At 43.2% G+C, this 22,411-nt stretch overlaps 1 long non-coding RNA gene across 2 annotated transcripts in view; it reads right to left on the bottom strand.

Moving 5' to 3' along the window:
• LOC148151953 (uncharacterized) overlaps positions 1-22,411 on the bottom strand; it is a 79,469-nt gene that overhangs the window by 19,062 nt on the left and 37,996 nt on the right. Inside the window, exons 1-2 of one of the 2 annotated variants that reach the window (XR_015761053.1) lie at positions 17,867-17,916; positions 17,367-17,438 (exon numbers count right to left, since the gene is read on the bottom strand). The exons of the other annotated variant lie outside the window; for it this stretch is intronic. This is a non-coding gene — a long non-coding RNA (uncharacterized LOC148151953). Of the gene's footprint in view, positions 1-17,366; positions 17,439-17,866; positions 17,917-22,411 lie in introns of those variants that run through there. 2 annotated transcript variants of the gene reach the window in all.

Here is a 22,411-nt window from a genome sequence, read left to right as displayed (position 1 = left end):
CATTGCCTCGAAAATCCTTCCCAAAGATTTCATTGGCAGGCAATAAAAGCAAAGGAGAACCCTTCTCAGCCATGTGAGTGGAAAGAGATTTGGAACCTCTGCCATCGCAATCCATACCTCCAGACTTTAGACAGCTCCATATTTCTACAGTTTCATGACTGATCTGCATCACACCACACTAAAAGCTTTTACTCTCATCTCTTTTCATATTCCTGGTTTGTTTGTTCTCTTTTATTATTTTTGATCAACTTCCAGGTGTCCCTTTGAATATGGTGGTGAGCACTCTGAAATCTTCAGGAAAAAATACCCATTTCTGACCTTATGATCAAGGCAAGGACATTGATAAAATGGATGCTTGGACGTAGGACATGATGCTGGAGAACTTTTGCATTGATGTCCTGATGCTGAAATGATTGAACTCCAACACCACAACCATATTCCTTTGTACTAAGATTTCTACCTGTGGAGAGTTTTATATTTGATTTCTATTGTATTAAGTTTTTCTAATGTTCCTTAATGTCACACTTGGCCAAATGCTGTTTTGATGACAAGGATAATTAATCACAGTTCACACTGGAAGTCAACTCTTTTGTTGATGTTTGGACTAAGACTATAATGAAGTTTGGATCCAAGTGATCCTAACAGAACTCTAACTATGCTTTATTGAGTAAATCACACATACTGTCATGGTTATTGACACCTTTCATCATTTTGATATTGAGAGTTGACAGATAAGGCAGTAGTAGTAAATTAGATACATCCCGTTTTGCATGGAGAAGACAAGGTGTGAAATTTTACTCTTATCAGTTGGACCTCAGGATTTTAGCTTATTAGAACAACCTAACTAGTGCTGCAACTAGTTTTGGAGCATGGTGCTGGAAAAGCACAGCTGGTCAGGCAGCATCCGAGGAGCAGGAAAATCGATGTTTCGGGCAAAAGCCCTTCTGTCAATTTTCCTGCTCCTCGGATGATGCCTGACCTGCTATGCTTTTCCAGCACTACACTCTTAACTCTAATCTCCAGTATCTGCAGTACTCACTTTCCCCTAGTCCTGGAGCAGATGAGTCTTTGGTATTACGGCTGGGATACCGTTGGAGACCTTATCCTTTTCTGTATCTGGTTTAACAAACGTATCTTTCTATTGTATAAATGCAATAAACTAGTTGAGGATTACTATCTTTGATAGTAGAGGCTTTGAGAAGAGGCTGAAATGAATCAAACACTCTGTCCTTCTGGCTGAAAACTATTGAAAGGCTTCAGGTTTATCTTTTGCATGGAAATACTGGGCAGCCAGAACCATTGATGTGAGGATATTTCTGGAGCATTTCTTCCAGTTCATTTTTTAACTAGCGTGCACAAGTTTAAGATGAAAGGGGAAAGATTTAAAAGGGACCTTAGGGGCAAACTTTTCATATAGGTGGAACAAGCTGCCAGAGGAAGTAATGGAGGTGGTACAATTACAACATTGAAAAGACATTTTGACAGGTACATGAATAGGCAAGTTTCAGAGGGAGTTGAAACTTTATTGCTGGAACAGCACAGCAGGTCAGGCAGCATCTAGGGAACAGAAGATTCGACGTTTCGGGCACATGCCCTTCTTCAGGATGTGCCCGAAACGTCGAATCTTCTGTTCCCTAGATGCTGCCTGACCTGCTGTGCTGTTCCAGCAATAAAGTTTCAACTCCCTCTGAAACTTGCCTATTCATGTACCTGTCAAAATGTCTTTTCAATGTTGTAATTGTACCACCTCCATTATTGTTCCAGCAATAAAGTTTCAACTTTGATCTCCAGCGTCTGCAGACCTCACTTTCTCCTCGAAGTTTCAGAGGGATACAGGCCAAAAACAGGAAAATGAGACTAGTTCAGTTTTGGAAACCTGGTCAGACACTTTGGACCGAAAGATCTATTTTCATGCTGAATGACTCCATGAATATGTCTATGTGTATAACTGTGTACTGTCATCCTCACCTGGATGTGACAGAACTGCAAATGTTTTGTTTGGTCCACTGGTTGTTGGATCACGTAGCTCTGCCTATAACATGCTACTTCCTCTAGTTGTCATGTGTGTAATCCTGTGTTACAGCCTCGCCAGGTTGCCACGTCATTTTTGGATATGCCGGATGCTGCTCCTGGCCTGCCAGCCTGCACTGCACAGTTACTCAAAGTTAGTCCCTTGGCTTGATGCTTATGGTACAGTGAGAGATGCACCATGCTATGAGGATGGAGGAATACATGCATCAGATACAGTAGGACAAGACATTACTAGACTTTGCCAGCAGTACAGGCTTCTTAAGGGTCCATGGTCCCACAGACTTAAAGGAATAACCCAGTTAAGCAATGCCAGCTAGTAATATGCTCTTAATGCCAACTGTTCAAGAGTAAAATTACAGTAAAAGAGGTAAATTGGCCAACAGTATGGTATAATTAATTATCCATTAGTTAGACGTGCCCTTGCATACATGGGTTTATAGTTATTTAGTATGGCAATATGCCAAAGGTGAGCAGTTAGTAAAACAAGTTGAGTGTCTGGGATCAGAACAGGTAGGGCAAGCAATAGAATATCACCTCACTCAATGAGATTTAAGGGCTAAGTTTCAACCTTATTATCTGTTCACAGCAGTGGAAGCCAGCAGCACCTTGGGAGCACAGAGGTTTGAATAGCAGATTTGACAGTTGGCTTTTCAACTGCGCCATGGCATTCCCAACAGACTTCAGGATTTCCCGAACTATTAGAGCAGACAGGTATAGTGATGATTCACATCTGCCTTTTGCAAGTTTATTATTTAAAGGGACTTTGCAAGTGTTAGAAAGAAGCAGGAGGAAAACTAAAATAAACTTACACCTTGCTAAGGAATACCAAGTACTGAAATGGAAAATCAGTAAATCTGGCAAATTTAGATTTAGATTAGATTACAGTGTGGAAACAGGCCCTTCGGCCCAACAAGTCCACACCGACCCGCCAAAGCGAAACCCACCCATACCCCTACATTTACCCCTTACCTAACACTACGGGCAATTTAGCATGGCCAATTCACCTGACCCTGCACATCTTTGGACTGTGGGAGGAAACCGGAGCACCCGGAGGAAACCCACACAGACACGGGGAGAACGTGCAAACTCCACACAGTCAGTCGCCTGAGGCGGGAATTGAACCCGGGTCTCTGGCGCTGTGAGGCAGCAGTGCTAACCACTGTGCCACCGTGCCGCCCACCATGAAACATACTGATCTGAATCATCTTGTATACTTCAAAATGAAGGTCTAGTACAATCAATATATTCATTTCCATGTATTATTATTATTTCCTTTCTCAATGAATAAAGCAGTTTAAAAAGAAATAGGATTAATCTTTGGTTTGCCTATGTGGTGTAGATGGTGGAACATTGTGGCTGTTAAGTTTGGTGATTCCAATATGTTGACTTTGGCTGTTAAGTTGGAGATTCTGTCTTCTGCAGATAAGTTAAAAGAAACTATATGGTTCCTGATTCAGCTGTAGCTTTTGACTGGTAATCTGCTTCCAGTAATCAGAGAGTGAGGGAAAGAGAAATACTTTATTTTCTGTTTCTTGGTATCAGTAAATGTACTCAGCTGTAACCTTCAGAGTACACTGTAGCCCAGAATTATGAGGAACGAGATATGCACACCTCCAGCACTAGACTAGCGCGCGCACACACACAGTTCGTTTTTGACCCCTTCACTTCTTTATTCCTGGTAGAGAACAGCACAGATACGTTTTATGGCCAGACTGCATTTATCCACCCCTCTTTGCTTCCACAGCACGTGGATGTAATTCACAGGAGATAGAGTCAAAAATTATTCAGGTTTTTGCTATGAATCCATTCCTTGACATTTTTCTCTGAAGCTCCTTAATGCCCTTCTCGGTGCAACATTCCAGGATCTCTCTTGATACTGAGCGTGATCTACTCAGACATTTTCCAGACAGTCGCTCAATTCCATTCTCAGTGGTTTCTGGCTTGTATGTCATTTTTATAATAAAAAAAACAAAGTAATCTGTTTGACTTAAATATTCAATATATCCATAAGTAATTCGGGACCATGATTTGCTGTCATAGCACAGGACAGGAAATGTGAGTGTATGCCATGCGTAAATGCAAGCTGCCCCCTCTGACCTCTCCTTTCTAGCACAATGCTGTTTAACACATCGTACAGGTGGACCCATTCATCTGCTTTAAGGCATCTCCTCATATTCATACCAAACGGTTATCACTGACATTCATTCTCATCTTTTTGCCATTTTACCAATCCCCTCCTCCCCATCCTTAACAGCAGCTCTTCACAAATAATATCCTTCCATTCTCTCATGACTATAAGAAATAGAATGTGTTAACTATATGTTAGGTACTGGGAAAATCCAGTACCATATTCCAGGGAGAGACAAAGAAGCAGGAATTGGAGGTTGGGTTTTCGCCAGTAATTGTGAGCCTGCCAACAGTGACGGGGGATGCACTGAAGATAAGTAGAGTTTGGCATGCATTGTCACTGTCACTGGAGAGATGTCTTAGTCTATCAACATTTTTCTGTTGATAGACTTAGATATCTCTGAGCCACATGACACCTACTCAGATTTATATAGATTTCATTGAAGTCTCTGACAGGATCCCACATGAGAGATTGGCAAAGAAGGTAAAAGCACATGGGATCCTGGATAACTTGCCAAGTTGGATCCAAAATTGGCTTTGAGGTAGGAGATAGAGGGTGGTGGTAGAAGTTTGTTTCTTTTACTGCAGGCTAGTGTCTGGTGGCATACCACAGGAATCAGTGCTAGGTCCCCTATTCTTCATGATATGTGTAAAAGATATATGGAAGAAAATGTAGTGGAGAGAATAATGCGTAAGTTTGCAGATGACACAAAGGTTGGCTGGTGGTTGACAGTGAGGAAGAAGTGGTTATAAGAAAATATAGATGGATTGGTCAGATGATCAGATCACTGGCAGATGGAATTTAAAGTTGGTAAGTGTGAGGTGATGCACTTTGGAAGAAGGAACATGACAAGGGAGTACTCAATGAATGATCGGATACTAGGGAGATCAAAGGGACAGAGGAATTTTGGGGTCTGATCCACACAACCCTGAAAGCAGCAGGATAAATTAGTAGGGTAGTTCAGAAGGCATATAGTACATTTGCCTTTATCAGTCAAGTACAGATTATAAGAATAGGGTGGTCATGCTGGAGCTATACAGAACTTATGTACTGTGTGCAGTTCTGGTCACTGCATTATAGAAAGGGTGTGATTGTACTGGAGGAGATGTGGAAGAGATTCATGAGGATGTTGCCCTGAGATGGAGCATTGTAGCTATGAAGATAGGCTGGAAAGCTCTGTGAGAATTCTTTAGAGCTGAAAATGTGTTGCTGGAAAAGCGCAGCAGGTCAGGCAGCATCCAGGGAACAGGAGAATCGACGTTTCGGGCATAAGCCCTTCTTCAGGAAGGGCTTATTTCCTGAAAAAGGGCTTATGCCCGAAATGTCGATTCTCCTGTTCCCTGGATGCTGCCTGACCTGCTGTGCTTTTCCAGCAACACATTTTCAGCTCTGATCTCCAGCATCTGCAGTCCTCACTTTCTCCTCAGAGAATTCTTTAGAGCCTGAGAGGGGACCTGATAGAGGTGTATAAGTGTGTGAGGGGCATGGACAGAGTGGATAGGAAGTAGCTGCTTCCCTAAGCTGAAAGGGCAACAACAAGGGCACATCATTTTAAGTTGAAAGGTAGGAGGTTTACAGAACATATGAGGAAAAATGTCACCCAGAGGATAGTGGAATCTGGAATGCATTGCTTAGGAGCACAGAGGCAGGAAATCTCATAACCTTTCAAAGGTGCTTTGATGAGAACTTGAAATGTCATAGCATTTATGGTGAAATGCTAGATATTGGAAAGTGGGACAAGTGTAGATTTAGAGCAGATTTTTGTCGGTGCAGACTCAATGAGCCAAAAGGCCTCTTTTCTACTGTTTGATTCTTTGATTCTATTATATTAATATGATGTCAACAGGCAATGAAAATTGATTGGGTTTCACAATACTGACTGAGAACCCTCCAACCTCATCAACTGCAACTTGTTATTTTTCATCTCTGAGAAATCGTGCAATCATTGCTCAGGAGCTGGTGTTAGGGATGGTTGAGAAATGAAAAGAGGTGATGTACACTGAAGAAGCACCATTACATGAATCACACAGACTCTCCATTGACTCAGATACGTATTCCTCATTCGGTCTCCAAGGCAGGAAGCTCTGTTGTTACATGCACCCTCATACGTCATAGGCTTGATTTAATTAACTGACATAATCCCTGCAACCAACTCATTTCCCCAGCTGCAGATACTTCCCAACAGGAATTATAATCAAAGAGTCATAGAGATGTACAGTACGGAAAAAAAGCCTTTGGTCCCACTCGTTCATGCCAACCAGATATCCTAAATTAATCTAGGCCCATTTGCCAGACTTTGGCCCATATCCCTCTAAACCCTTCCTATTCATAGGCCCATCCAGATGCCTTTTAAATGTTGTAATTGTACCAGCCTCCACCACTTCCTCTGGCAGCTCATTCCATACTCGCACCAATCTCTCATGAAAAAGTTGCCTCTTACGTCCCTTTTAAAACTTTCCTCTCTCACCCTAAACCTATGCCCTCTAGTTCTGGACTCCCTCAACACAGAGAAAAGAGCTTGTCTATTTACCGTATCCATGCCCCTCATAATTTTATAAACCTCTATAAGGTCACCCCTCATCCTCCACACTCCAGGAAAAACAGCCACAGCCTTTTCAACCTCTCCCTATAGCTCAAACCCTCCAACCCTGGCAATGTCCTTGTAAATCTTTTCTGAACCCTTGCTAAAAATGGCCATTTGTTGTGTTAAAGCAGAACTTTCATGCCTCAGAAAGCTGCTGAAAATATGTTGCTGGAAAAGCGCAGCAGGTCAGGCAGCATCCAAGGAACAGGAGAATCGTCGTTTCGGGCATAAACCCTTCTTCAGGATCATTGCTGAAGAAGGGCTTATGCCCGAAACGTCGATTCTCCTGTTCCTTGGATGCTGCCTGACCTGCTGCGCTTTTCCAGCAACACATTTTCAGCTCTGATCTCCAGCATCTGCAGCCCTCACTTTCTCCTCAGAGAGCTGCTACCTATTAATAAGAATCTGACAGCTCTCCAGTACTGCCAGTATAATGGGAGTGGTGGCCAGGCTGGCATAGAGTGAGGCAAAGAGTAGGTGGGTAGTGCTGGATCTGATAGTAGGTGAAACTGGGAGTCTCACCATGGCTAAGTTGGCAGGTCCCAGTAATGGGGACAGAAATGGAGTGGGAACAGAATAGAAATTCCAGTAGGGAAGAGGAATCCAAAGGGATTCAGTCCTGCCCATTACTCACCCACACAGAAAAGGCTGGGTGATTAGTATGGGCCTCTCTCACTGTCAGTGAAATCCTGCGCCTCAATTATCCACTTAGCAGCCTCAAAAGACAAGTGAGTTGCCTGAGGCCCACCCTATCGCTGGTAAAATTGTGATGGGATGGGAAAGGTGCCTGTTGAATTTAATGTGGTCCCTGCTTTCAAATCCAGTGCCAGGTTTGTATTAATTCTAGCCCCACAACTGAGCAGGAGCAGTGGGACAGAAGGATTGAGTCCCCTTTGGAAAGTGCAGGAAATATCAATCTTCACTCAACTGGACATGGATACGGAGCCTCAGGGATCATCCAGAGAACCCAATTCTGGATCAAGAGCAGAAAATATGTACAATTCTGTCAACGTTTCCAGAAGTATTGCGTATGATTAAAGGGAGTCTGACTGTATTACAAGTTCTATTACTCTCAGGCCTTTGCACTGATGTCTACCTCCATGGCCACCTGCATGAAATATTCAGATATAGTAGGCTGTTGAGTGCATGCTGGTGCTGACTAATGACTTGCACAGTCAGAATATCAGCTCACATTGCATCGAGGTAAGTACTGACTTGTGTATTCAATATCATGAATTGCAGCAAAGTGCTCTCCCTCTTGGCTTGTGAATGCTACAGGAGATCCCTGAGATGGAAGGTGGAGAAAAGAGATCTCGGAGTGGGCAGTCTCTTTAAAATGCTGTTGCTCCTCTTATATTTCTTCCCCCTGTAACATTCCGGGGTGTGCCACTCAGAGTACCAGGCTGTGCACTCACAGCATATGCAGATCAACTGGCAGAGGTCTTCTCAGACATCCTCAACCTCTCCCTGCAGCAGGCCACTGTCCCTGCCTGTTTCAAGGGAGCCAACATCATCCCTGTGCCGAAGAAGGCTCATGAGGCATGTCTCAATGATTACCACCCAATGGCCCTAACCTCAGTGGTCATGAAGTGCTTTGAAAGGCTGGTCATGGCATTAATCAACTCCAGCCTCCCCACTACTATGGACCCACTCCAAATGCCATATCACTTGCCTTTCACTCCTCCCTAGAACATCTTGACACCAAGAACAGCTGTTTAAGAATCCTACTCATTGACTATAGTTCAACCTTCAACTCTATTATCCCCTTGAGACTGATTACTAAACTTAGTAATCTCGGACTAAGCCCCACTCTCTGTAGCTGGATCCTCAGTTTCCTGACTCAGAGGCCACAATCAGTGAACATTGGGGACAATATTTCATCCTCACTAACACTCAATACTGGAGCCCCCCCCCCCCCCCAGGGGTGGGTACTCAGCCACCTACTGTACTTACTGTGTACCCATGACTGCATTGTCAAATTCCAGACTAATTCCATTTTCAAATTCGCTGATGATACCATCGTAGTTGGTTGAATCTCACATGGCGATGAAACAGACTGTAGAGGGGAGGTGGAAGATGTGGAAAAATTGGAACAGCCTAGCTGTGAATGCCGGCAAAACCAAGGAACTCATTATAGACTTTTGGTGGGATATTAATCGTGCCCCCCCCCCTCCACCCCACACACACACACACATTAACAGCACAGAGGTGGAACGAATGGAGAGTGTCAAGCTCCTGGGAGTGGTCATCTTTCTTGGACGCTTCTGGATATGGCAACTGTCCCATTCAAGATCAGAGACGGTTACAGAGAGTGGTGAACTCAGCCTGGTCAATCACAAATACCAACCTCCTATCAACAGAATCCATCTACCAGGTCTGCTGTCAAGGAAAGACCACCAGCATTCTCAAAGATCCATCCCAACCTGGCAATGCTTTTCTACAACATCAACCATCGGGGAGAAGATACAAAAACCTGAACACATGCACCATGGTTTCAAAACAGTTTCTACCCTACTGTTGTTAGGATACTGAGTGGACTCACAAACTCTTAGCATTCGCCTGTGCTATCTATACAATTAAACTCTGTGATCTGCCTGTATTGCTCGCCAGACAAAGCTTATCACTGTGCCTCGGTACACATGACAATGAATTCAATTCAATTCAATTCTATCTCAGATCTGATTCTACAGGCAAGATAGTTCTTGGTGGCACGTTTATTAGCTCCAAACCCATGAGGACAATAGTCTGAGGACAACAACATTTTCTGAGCTGAGATAACACATTTTGTGAGAAAACCTGTAGTTATCTTGAGAATTTGACTTAAAAGGAGTTCTGGCATTTACATATTAATGAACCGAAACTAGCAAAACCATTCTAAAAGATGAAAGACTCAATCTAAGTTTGTTTAATATATTTCAGCTGCATGACACTGTAACTATTTGCTATAAATTCTGTGTCTTACGGTCCTGCTCCACAAGCACCTGATGAGGGAGCAGTGCTCTGAAAGCTCGTGCTTCCAAATAAACGTGTTGGACTATAACCTGGTGATGTGTGATTTTTAACTTTGTCACCCCAGTCCAACACCGGCTCATCAAAATCATGACTATCAAAGGGAAGTATCATACTATAAATCTAGAAACGGAGTCGTAGAGTCATAGAGATATAAAACACGGAAACAGACCCTTCAGTCCAACTTGTCCATGCTGACCAGATATCCTAACCTAATCTAGTCCCATTTGCCAGCACTTGGCCCATATCCCTCTAAACCCTTCCTATCCAGATGCCTTTTAAATGCTGTAATTGTAGCAGCCTCCACCACTTCCTCTGGCAGCTCATTCCATACACACACCACCCTCTGTGTGAAAAGGTTGCCCCTTAGGTCCCTTTTATATCTTGCCCCTCTCACAATAAACCTATGCCCTCTAGTTCTGGACTCCCCCATCCCAGGGAAAAGACCAAATCTATTTATCCTAGCCATGCCCCTCATGATTTTATAAACCTCTGTAAGTACCCCTCAGCATCTGACGCTCCAGGGAAAACAGCCCCAACCTATTCAGCCTCTCCCTATAACTCAAATGCTCCAACCCTGGCAACATCCTTATAAATGTTTTCTAAACCCTTTCAAGTTTCACAACATCCTTCTAATAGGAGGCAGACCAGAATTGCATGCAATATTTCAAAAGTAGCCTAACAAAATCCTGTACAGCTGGAACATGACCTCCCAAATCCTATACAATGCACTGGCCAATAAAGGAAAGCATACAAAACGCCTTATTCACTATCCTATCTACCTAAAAGAGTATCTTATAGCTGCTCACTTAGCTGTTTACCACTGCTCTTATGCTGCTATGTCATTTTTATCTTCAATGTTTACAGCTATAAACTTTATTTTGAATCTCCATTGTCCTGTTAATCACATTGTAGCCTGCTGCCTGCCAAATAGTCTTCACTCTTGTGATATGACAAGAATAAAAGTTGAGCAATGGGTGTCAGCAAGGGAGAAGATTGCTGCCTGTACATGCAAGTGCTTGGCGCTGGGGGCTGGGATGAGGCATAACACGTTCAGTATTGATATGCCAGACTACTGCCACTGCATCAGATTGGCTGAGGCCTGCCTGCAAGGTATCTCTAGCAATTGAGTGCGTGCAGGTTCCCTTATCACACCAGCTTCCTTCTCTTTTGTTGCTTCTCCTACAACAAAGGTATCACCTTTGTCCTCCTGCAGTTCTAGTCCTCTCTCCATGATATGTTGATCAAAGCTCAGTACAGCTTTCCTGTTGCATACTACATCTCTGTCCTGGTTAATGAATTTCATCTTCTGCTTCCTGATGCTATACTTCTTGATCACTCATTTCCTCGTGTGATTTTAGTTTTATCTTTTCCATGGGTCAATGGTAGGGGTCCTCACAATGGTTCATGAACTGTATCCTTAAAGGATTGTCATCTCTTAGGGTTGGCCGCTAATTCTGCTTGCAAGCTCCTGATCCAATAATTACCTCAGATAGCTGCTGTCAAACAACAGTTTCCCCAAGCAACATACACCATGCCAGACTCTAACCCAACAGCTCCCTGGACCAGACAGCTCCTTACCCGCCTGACAACTGACACCTCTTCCCCCTCCTCTGGACAACCTTCACCAAACCCTTTCCATACCCAACTATCCACCATAGAAGCCAACGGAGCCACAGCTCACCAGATCTGACTCCCCTACGCACCCAATTTCTTCCATCCACCCTAAACACTGCATCACTTACCTGTCCCCATGCCACTTTGCACGCTTCCAGCTGGCACCCTACCTCTCTGCCGCTCCATGCCACTACCCAGCTGGTTCCCTATCTCCCAGCATGCTAATATTACCGAGTGTACTTAATATCTGACTGCAAATGTCAAAGCAGCTGACTGAAGCTTTGAGTTTCAGAATACAGCAAGGCAAAAGTGAGGACTGCAGATGCTGGAAACCAGAGTTTAGATCAGAATGTTGCTGGAAAAGCACAGTAGGTCAGGCAGCATCCGAGGAGCAGGAAAATCGACGTTTCGGGCAAAAATCCCTTCATCAGGAATGGAGGCAGGGAGCCTCCGGGGTGGAGAGATAAATAGGAGGGGGGTGGGGCTGGGGAGAAGGTAGCTGAGAGTACAATAGGTGGATGAAGGTGATAGGTTGGAGAGGAGGGTGGATGAAGGGCTTTTGCAGGAAACATCGATTTTCCTGCTCCTCGAATGCTGCCTGACCTGCTGTGCTTTTGCAGCACCACTCTAATCTAAACTTCAGAATACAGCAGCCGACTGCAGGGAGCTGTCAGAATGGAAATATGGCTCCACCTTTCTGAAAGAGTCCTGACCGGAGTTTTCATGAAAAGAAAGGGTGGAGTGGCAGTCGTGTGAGGTTGGCACCCCTTGGAAAATCTGGCTCATGAATTCTAGGTATATTAGCTCTTACTAACCAGAGATCAGTAAGACATATGTGTCTCCAACAGGAGAAGGTGCCAGAGACCAACCGCTACTTGTTCCAACTACCCCAAACAGCCCACATCATACATCTGTGTCCTATGATCCTTCCCCATGAGCTACCTAATGAAGGAGCTGCACACGGAAAGCCAGTGCTTCCAATTAAACCTGTTGGACTATAACCTGGTGTTGTGTGATTTTTAACTTTGTCTACCCCAGTCCTACACCGGCACCTCCACAACATTATATATCAGCGTGGGTGGAGCTTCACTTTAGCTTATAGATTAACTCTTCCACATCCATTACTTTAGAACACTGACCTCCATGGGATCATTTAATGAGGTGAGCAACTTTATTTTCTTGTCTGCCTCCCACATTTGTGTTGCCCTCAGGGGAGTCAGCAGGGTCAGGATCAGCAAACAAACCACTGCCATCATTTTTCCACCATCTTTTCCACTGTTCTATCCCTTCCTGACTCAGGATGGGAAAATCTGGCCTCTTCAACTGACTAAAGAAGCAGTGGACATCTCTCAGTATTTTCTTGCCGGTCAGTTGCTCAGTCCAAGCAGTTGTCATTCCAACCTGTCGCTTTATTCAACCTACTGAGTTCCTGGAAGGAGAAAGTGAGGACTGCAGATGCTGGAGATCAGAGTCAAGAGTGTGGTGCTGGAAAAGCAGCAGGTCAGGCAGCATCCGAGGAGTAGGAGAATCGACATTTCGGTTTGATTCCTGATGAAGGGCTTATGCTCGAAACATTGATTTTCTTGCTGTCTGGAAGCTGCTTGACCTGCTATGCTTTTCCAGCAGCACAGTCTCAACACTGAGTTCCTGGAAGCCCAGGAAACCCGTGCATTGACTGGATTAACATCGCACTCAATTCTTTTTCTAATATAGGTCATTAATAGACCCACCTATCCCAAAGGGCTTTTTCACATGTTAATCAAAAACATTCCAGTTACTGTCTTTAAAAAAATTATAGACAGGATGAGGCAATTGCTGGCTGAGAAAGCATTTATTGCCTATCCCTAACTGTCATTCAGAAGGTAGTAGTAATCCACCTTCTTGAACAGCTGAAGAGCATAGTGGAGCGATAGGGACAGTGCTGTTAGAGATGGAGTTCCAAAATTTCGACCCAGCAACAGAATATGAAAGTTCATGAGATCCTGCTGGCTTCCCACTGCATAGCTATTTGACCCTTGCAACCTGTTACACGTACAGCTATCCTCCCACCAAGTTGAAACTCACAGTATCATAGAAAGTTTATCACATAGAAGGAGGCTATTTGTCCCTTTGTGCCCATGCTGGTTTTCGAAGAGCAATTCAAAAAGTCTCTCTCCCTTGTGAACTCTTATTTCAGCCATCAACTGTGACCTGGATTTATCTCTAATGTTTTCTCCTTTACCTTGGTGATGAGGTAAAAACGAGGTAAAAACAATGACTGCAGATGCTGGAAACCAGATTCTGGATCCGTGGTGCTGGAAGAGCACAGCGGTTCAGGCAGCATCCGACAAGCAGCAAAATCGACGTTTCGGGCAAAAGCCCTTCATCAGGAATAAAGGCAGAGAGCCTGAAGCGTGGAGAGATAAGCTAGAGGTGGGTGGGGATGGGGAGAAAGTAGCATAGAGTACAATAGGTGAGTGGGGGAGGAGATGAAGGTGATAGGTCAGGGAGGAGAGGGTGGAGTGGATAGGTGGAAAAGGAGCTAGGCAGGTCGGACAAGTCCGGACAGGTCAAGGGGACAGTGCGGGCTGGAAGTTTGAAACTAGGATGAGGTGGGGGAAGGGGAAACGAGGAAGCTGTTGAAGTCCACATTGATGCCCTGGGGTTGAAGTGTTCCGAGGCGGAAGATGAGGCGTTCTTCCTCCAGGCGTCTGGTGGTGAGGGAGCGGCGGTGAAGGAGGCCCAGGACCTCCATGTCCTCGGCAGAGTGGGAGGGGGAGTTGAAATGTTGGGCCACGGGGCGGTTTGGTTGATTGGTGCGGGTGTCTCGGAGATGTTCCCTAAAGCACTCTGCTAGGAGGCACACAGTCTCCCCAATGTAGAGGAGACCGCATCGGGAGCAACGGATACAATAAATGATATTAGTGGATGTGCAGGTAAAACTTTGATGGATGTGGAAGGCTCCTTTAGGGCCTTGGATAGAGGTGAGGAAGGAGGTGTGGGCACAGGTTTTACAGTTCCTGCAGTGGCAGGGGAAAGTGCCAGGATGGGAGGGTTGGTCGTAGGGGGGCGTGGACCTGACCAGGTAGTCACGGAGGGAACGGTCTTTGTGGAAGGCGGAAAGGGGTGGGGAGGGAAATATATCCCTGGTGGTGGGGTCTTTTTGGAGGTGGCGGAAATGTCGGCGGATGATTTGGTTTATGCAAAGGTTGGTAGGGTGGAAGGTGAGCACCAGGGGCGTTCTGTCCTTGTTACGGTTGGAGGGGTGGGGTCTGAGGGCGGAGGTGCGGGATGTGGATGAGATGCGTTGGAGAGCATCTTTAACCACGTGGGAAGGGAAATTGCGATCTCTAAAGAAGGAGGCCATCTGGTGTGTTCTATGGTGGAACTGGTCCTCCTGGGAGCAGATACGGTGGAGGCGGAGGAATTGGGAATATGGGATGGCATTTTTGCAAGAGATAGGGTGGGATGAGGTGTAATCCAGGTAGCTGTGGGAGTCGGTGGGTTTGTAATAAATGTCAGTGTCAAGTCGGTCATCACTAATGGAGATGGAGAGGTCCCGGAAGGGGAGGGAGGTGTCAGAGATGGTCCAGGTAAATTTAAGGTCAGGGTGGAATGTGTTGATGAAGTTGATGAATTGCTCAACCTCCTCGCGAGAGCACGAGGTGGCGCCAATGCAGTCATCAATGTAGCGGAGGAAGAGGTGGGGAGTAGTGCCGGTGTAATTAAGTAAGATCAACTGTTCTACGTAGCCAACAAAGAGACAGGCATAGCTGGGGCTCATACGTGTGCCCATAGCTACCCCTTTGGTCTGGAGGAAGTGGGAGGATTCAAAGGAGAAATTGTTAAGGGTGAGGACCAGACGAATGAGAGTGTCGGTGGAAGGGTACTGTTGGGGACGTCTGGAGAGGAAAGAAATGGAGGGCTTGGAGGCCCTGGTCATGGCGGATGGAGGTGTAGAGGGATTGGATATCCATGGTGAAGATGAGGCGTTGGGGACCGGGGAAATGGAAGTCTTGGAGGAGGTGGAGGGCATGGGTGGTGTCTCGAACGTATGTGGGGAGTTCCTGGACTAGAGGGGATAAGACAGTGTCGAGGTAGGTAGAGATGAGTTCAGTGGGGCAGGAGCATGCTGAGACAATGGGTCGGCCAGGGTAGTCAGGCTTGTGGATCTTGGGAAGGCTGGGCGCCTCCTAGCAGAGCGCTTTAGGGAACATCTCCGAGACACCCGCACCAATCAACCAAACCACCCCGTGGCCCAACATTTCAACTCCCCCTCCCACTCTGCCGAGGACATGGAGGTCCTGAGCCTCCTTCACCGCCGCTCCCTCACCACCAGACGCCTGGAGGAAGAACGCCTCATCTTCCGCCTCGGAACACTTCAACCCCAGGGCATCAATGTGGACTTCAACAGCTTCCTCATTTCCCCTTCCCCCACCTCATCCTAGTTTCAAACTTCCAGCCCGCACTGTCCCCTTGACCTGTCCGGATTTGTCCGACCTGCCTAGCTCCTTTTCCACTCCACCCTCTCCTCCCTGTCCTATCACCTTCATCCCCTCCCCCACTCACCTATTGTACTCTATGCTACTTTCTCCCCACCCCCACCCTCCTCTAGCTTATCTCTCCACGCTTCAGGCTCTCTGCCTTTATTCCTGATGAAGGGCTTTTGCCCGAAACGTCGATTTTGCTGCTCGTCGGATGCTGCCTGAATTTCTGTGCTCTTCTAGCACCACTGATCCAGTATCTTGGTGATGAGCCTAGTGGTAAACCCAGTAATGAGAAAAACTAAGATGTGCAGATTCAACTGAAATTCCGGACCTTCCTAATCAGTATGGTGCAACTACTAAGCAGTTCAACCTTCTGAGTCACCAGGGAACTCCCAGGCATTCTGACATGGAGACCCGGCACAGTGACTGGAAATCATGTGTCAGGAATGTTTGTGAGTAGGTGTGCTGCATCACCGTTGCCCCAGTTAGTAACTGTCAGCTCTGTTCGGAGCAGACAGCGTGAGGCGTGGTAGATTTCCCTGAAGAGAGAGGGAACTATGTGCTTTCACAATCATACAACAATGAAGTTATATTATAGCTCATACAATCAGCTATCTTATATGCCCACCCTCACAGCCGAAACATAAATAATCCCAAAAAGTAAACGAAATAGTATTGAGTTTTAAGAAAGGATTACAACACCCGCACTGACTCTTTGTGTTTGCTAATTTTCTTGAGGGAGTTTTGCTGACTTAATAATGATTCATATCCGTGTTTGTGTAACAAGGCCTTAGAGTCACTTCCTGTACATATTCAGAGTTTATGTATATTCAACAGGCACAGTCACCTAACTGGGTTCACTTAATCTGCTGGATGAGTTTTTGATCTCCCTGGATCTCAGAAAGATTGTAAAAATAAATAGATTTAATGTTCAGGTGTGAACCATCACCACAATTCCTGCTTTTCAATGCTCAGCAGTAGAGTTCTACATATTATTTAATCTGCAAACTTCTCCTAATGTGGCTAATACCACAAATTACATTCATCATACACCACACTTAGGAACTAATAGAAAGTCTAAGCTTCCGGTGCCTAAATGTCTATTGTTTGTGTATATGTATCACATATGTGGTTACAATTCAACAAGTCTCCTCTTTCAAAGTAAAATATAGCATCGATTATTCGTATTTATACAAATAAGATCGTATGGTTTAAAAACATGAGAAATCATAGAAAAAAGACCATAATTCATTAAGTCCAATATTCCACACACTATGTATAATCCACTACTGGTCCAATGATTTTATCTAATGAGAAAAGGAACTGCAAATAGTCTCCTCATTCTTCAAATTAAGAAAAGTTACAACGTTACATCATACATTTTGAAATCCATTTTGTGTTGCTTTTCTTGAAATAAAATACCCAAGCAATTCAAGAGCAATCAAGTTTAACAGGGTATTTAATGATGTCTTCCTATATTTATCCCACTAACCCTCAATCATGCAAGTAAAAACCTACACATTTCACTTACCTTAAATCTTTAATCAATGCCCCACTTTAGCCAGAACCTCCAGGGAAAGTCTATGCTTGCTGGTTTGACCTACTTTATTATAGAAACAGATTTTAAATTCACATCTGAAAGAAAGAATGACTCGCATTTATTTAGTGCCTTTCATAACCTCAGGTCATTGCAAAGAGCTTTAGAGCAATTTGATGTATTGTCAAAGAAAAGAGTAGATTCAGCAATAAACTATTCATTGTAGAAATTCATAAAATACAATTCAAGAAACCACAGTCCAAATTAAGAATTGGAAAGTCATGGCTGTTCTTTGTTAAATACTGCTTCCTGGTGTGAGCATCTGATCACAGTTCAGCCCTGATTATATCATAATAATGGATCAGACTTTCAAAAATTCCCCAAAGATCCTCAGATAGCAACTTGCAAACCCATGACCACTTCCACTTTGAAGGACAAGGGCAGCAGATAAATTGGAACACCACCACTTTCAAGTTCCCTTCCAAGCCACTCACCATCCTGATTGGAAATATATCACCATTCCTTCACTGTCACTGGGTTGAAATCCTGGAATTCCCTCTCTAATGGCAATGTGAATCAAACCTCAGCAGGCAGACAGCAACAGTTCACTATCTTCTCAAAGGCAACTAGGGACAGGCAATAAATGCTGACCAGCCAGCAACCCCCATATCCCACAAATGAATACTTTTTTTAAAAAAAACTGACAATGCAACATGCACTCCTCACTATTATTAATGTAAAACTGCTTCAGCAAATTTAGGTGAGGGACAAACTGAAATATCTAGCACTAAAAGTTAACTATCAGAAGTGTGAAGTTTTGTTTGGTCATTCTTTCATTGTTATTAAATTTCAAATATTTACATTTTTCTTTAAGTTTTCTTTCTGTTTTTCTCATTGTCTTCATCTAATCTGGCCCTGTACTATCTCTTTTCGTGTGTCTGGCTTGATATCTAACTCACATTTCTTCTGCAACTCTGATGATTTTTATTTCAAAATCTTTGGGGCACATGGGTAGAGAGACTTAGGAATGTAAGTACTGAGATCAGTGAAGATGGTGTCGTAGATTGGGGTGAAAAAAAGAAAGAACTGAGCATGCTGGAAATCTGAAACAAAAACAGAAACAGAAATTGCTGGAAAATCTCAGCAGGTCTGGCAGGCTTTATAAATAGAAGATTATAAAAATAGGGAGTTAAAAATCACATAACACCAGGTTATAGTTCAACAAGTTTATTTGGAAGCACTAGCTTTCGGAGTGCTGCTCCTTCATCAGGTAGTTGTGGAGTACAAGATCATAATCACAGAATGTGTAGCCAAAGGAGTACAGTGTCACAGAGATGTGATACATTAAGCAATTTTAGGTTAAATCTTCATCTTTTAAAATTGGATATGCTGGTTTCTGTTCTTTGATATGTAAATCACAGAACTTCTTTTAAATTACATTTTCAAGATAGTTCAGCTTTTTTAACAATAGGTGTGATCTGCCTGTTTCTCAATGTTTAGTCAGACTGACGAGCCCTCTGCATAGTTTTACAGAGTTTTACATGGATTTGTGCAGTTTTGAGCAAAATAAAATCCAATTCTGAAAAAAACAAATTCACCCCATAAACTTGTATGTGTGCACATGTGGGTGTGAGTGCACATGATAGAGTATGCGTTTATATGTGTGTGTGTAAGCTTTGTTAAGTGTTTGTGTGAGTGTGATGGGGTATGTGTCTGTGAGAGGGTGCATGTGTCAGTGTGAGTCAGGGTGTGTATAAGAGAAAGAGCTTGTGTATGAGAGACGGTCTTCATGGGTTTGTGAGTATATAGGAGTGTGAGCGTGTGTGTGTATTGTGCAGTGATGTCACCTGTAATGCGACATGAATGGCCCTGGTTGAGGCCATTCCCATGGTTACCGAACTTTGCTATCAGAAGCTGTTCATTCTGACTAAACATTGAGGCACAGACAGACTTCACACCTTTTGTTAGAAAAGCTGAATTATCTTGAGAATGTAATTTAAAAGAAATTCTGGGATTTACATATCAAAGAACAGAAACTAGCATATCCAATTTTGAAAGATGAAAGATTTAATCTAAAATTGTTTAATGTATTCCATCTCCATGACACCTTTGGCTATAAATTCTGTGATTGAGATCTTACACTCCACAACTACCTGATGAAGGAGCAGCACTCTGAAAGCTAGTGCTTCCAAATAAATCTGTTGGACTATAACCTGGTGTTGTGTGAATTTTAGCTTTGTCCACCCGAGTCCAACACTGGCACCTTCCAGCTGAAAATAAGGAGGGTATTGTGAACATTTACAAAACACCGTTTTGGCATCAAGTGAAATATTGAGTCCTGTTTGGGCACCACAGTTTAGGAAGGATGTTAAAAAGAGAGAAAGTTGTAAAAAGGATGTATGCAAATGGTTCTAGATATGAATGACTTTCGCTTCATTGATAGATCAGTGAAGCTATGGTTCTTCTTCTAGAGGAGAAGATAGAGAGTAGATTGGATACACCATCTGCAATGTCATTGAGACTGATGAGTTAAAAGTGCATTATCATGTCATATTTCAGCTTCTTTCTTTAGCCCCTGTCCCTATTTCTTTCCCACGATGCTGCAGGAATGTCCTCTTTATCTGTGAAGTGAGGTCAGATTCAGTTTGTCAGTTTAATCTCTGAGCTCCCATTTTTTTAACATTACATAAACAGGAAAATATAACAACTCATGTTGGACATTTGCTTCATATTGCTTAAGAGCTTTGCCTAACAATAATCTATTGCTATCAGTTTTGAATTTTTCAATTCATGTCGTCTCAATAGCTTTTAGAAAGTGATCGTTTCAGATTTACACTGCCCTTTGTGTAATAAGTAAATAGCTCACATAAATCAATGGTTTCTATGAAATACATGAAGAAAGGGGAAAGCTTGTCCATGGTCTTTGCCATGTCACTGCTCTGAGAGTCTGAAAACAAAGTCCTGTTTCGATATAAAGGTCCTCTTCCATACAATGGGCTCCATCGCGAATTGTGAGGTTTCCCTGACGCCAGATGTGAAAGGAATGATTTATGCATCTGATGTACAATGTCAGTGAAAGAAGGCATTGACAATATTTCTATGTATTCAATGTGTTCAACAGATTCCATTTCATTACAATAATTAGAAAACTCAGTATCTACAAAGTGAATACAATATCAGGATTGCTCTTCAGAAGGATGTATGATGCTAATTTGTACCAGCGACTGATACACCAGGAATACACATTATCACAACAATGCTCGACAGTCATGAGAGCTTATGTGGAATCTCCAGCAACTTGCTCTATGGAATGTGAATTTTCTGAACACCCAACAAAAATAAAAGCAATAATAATGGCATCATATTTAAGAAACAAGTTTGCAGTACAACTGCCTGGATTAATATGTGACTAATATGAAAATAACATATATAAACTAAGTAATCAGGATAGAAATATACAAAACTAAAACAAAGAACTGTAGATGCTGAAGATCTGGTTTTGATTATTTATCTTCAGCATAGATATCACTTTTTCTTAGTTGCTAACAGTTCAGAGGAAGATTTACTGGGTTTGAAACATTAACTCTGCTTTCTTCCTACAGATGCCGTCAGACTTGTTGAGCTTCTAGTTAAAAGTATACAAACAAGTAATAAAAAATAGGCAAGCAAATTTAGCAGCTGACAGGGAACTGGAGGACTGGATATTAAAAGAAGTGTAAAGTTAAACCCAAGTTATAATTACAAACTATTTGCACATTTCTATGATAACAGGGGTTCCCGATCTAAAAATGATCAACTTATGAATGCAATCCCACATAATGCTGCAATTTTAAAGACCCAACAAATGAACATTTGGTGTACATATGAATGGCTGCTTTATGTTGTCCTGCATTGTGTTTTGTGTTATGTATAAATTATTTTGCAAACAACTCAGAAATGGAACCTGTTTGCAATCTGTCATAAATGTTTAAATGTCATAATTTATAATCTTTAGTAACAATTTTTATAAATATAATGAAAACTCTTTACTCTTGCTTTGGCCCCAGTCTGTCGGTCAGACAAGCTGATGTCCTGATTTACCGATTTGCAGGCTAAATCTGGGGGCAGACGTGTAAAGTGGCAGCTGACTCTGCCCTCACCAAGGAGAATGTCTGTCAAATCACAAGCCAATTAACTTGGTGAGAGCTTCTTGGCCTAACACATGGAGAGAGGCGAATAGAATTGACCCTTCTATTTTCTCACCTGCCAGGATGGCAGGTAATTGAGGCATTGGCATGTTGAGGCCATGAAATGTCTATTAATTCATCACTTAAGAGTTTTACTTGCTGGTGATTGGTTCCCTACTGAACATCCACAGCATTTAACAAGGAAGTGGCAAGAAGAGAATGAACATCTGTCCAGAGCTAACTTGCCCAATTGTTTCCCCTTCTCAGAACCTCTCAGATCAACTCCAGGAGGGAAAAATTCCACCCTCAGTTCTAACATGTGTACAGTGTACTTAACTGCTAAAAAGAAGAAAATTCACAAAAGCTCCACTTCAGATTCTAAAAGGACCTAGAGTGACCCTGAGAAGAATATGTCAGGGTTGTTGTCAGCCTGCTATTTTAAGAAGAGACGTGCTTGTAGTCCAGCTCCCTTTCGGAAAATAATTATATAATCCACATCATTTATATCTTTTAAAAGGTGGATCCTTTGCCAACTATTGTTGGGCTATATGAGTCAAGAGTTATTTCGTACAAGACAGATTTCATAATATCTATCGCATAAGTGAACTATTAGACAATGAATGTGACTATGAGGGCCGTTGATGTCGCTTGGACATGTTTCAAAATACTAAACACTGATGTTGGAGAACAAAAATCCTCAGCCTGTGCTATAAATCCCCCTCATGTCAAAACAAAATATAAACTGACAAGCAACTTATTATTACTGGATAAAATGGAGTATGGAGTAACAAAAGGAGTAGCCATGGGCACCCGCATGGGCCCCAACTATGCCTGCCTCTTCGTAGGGTATGTGGAACAATCCATCTTCCGCAA

The sequence above is a fragment of the Chiloscyllium plagiosum genome, unplaced genomic scaffold, assembly GCF_037043375.1.
Source record: "Chiloscyllium plagiosum isolate Xiang-an unplaced genomic scaffold, Cpla_swu_hap1 HiC_scaffold_2, whole genome shotgun sequence".
Lineage (NCBI taxonomy): Eukaryota > Metazoa > Chordata > Chondrichthyes > Orectolobiformes > Hemiscylliidae > Chiloscyllium > Chiloscyllium plagiosum.
The sequence above is the reverse complement of the archived record's forward strand: the minus strand, read 5'-3'. Positions and strand labels throughout refer to the sequence as shown.